The following is a 332-nucleotide window of genomic DNA, read 5'->3' as shown; positions in this document are numbered from 1 at the left end:
GTGCGCCTGCTGCCACGGTCACCCCGCTCCCCTCCTGCACCCCCCCTGCGCCTCCTCATCTTCATCGTCTCGAAGCAAACCCATGGCAGGTGTCGGTGTTGCCACCGTGGTGGTTTCACTGGTTTTCAGCCCCTTAAGCAGCAGGCTGGGTGCTGTTTCTCCCCTGTGCCGTGGTAAAAGCGGGAGCAAGTCAAGAAGCAGGTGCTTTCTGCAACGTAGCCACCCAACTGCCCCGACAGCAGCAGCGTCACTGAAAATCAGCAGTTTTGATGCACAAGAATCATCTTGGGGTGTTTTGTGGCAGATGAGCATTTATAGAACCATAGAATCAT

This window comes from Fulmarus glacialis, unplaced genomic scaffold, assembly GCF_000690835.1.
Source record: "Fulmarus glacialis isolate BGI_N327 unplaced genomic scaffold, ASM69083v1 scaffold10749, whole genome shotgun sequence".
NCBI lineage: Eukaryota > Metazoa > Chordata > Aves > Procellariiformes > Procellariidae > Fulmarus > Fulmarus glacialis.
Note: the sequence above shows the minus strand (reverse complement) of the source record.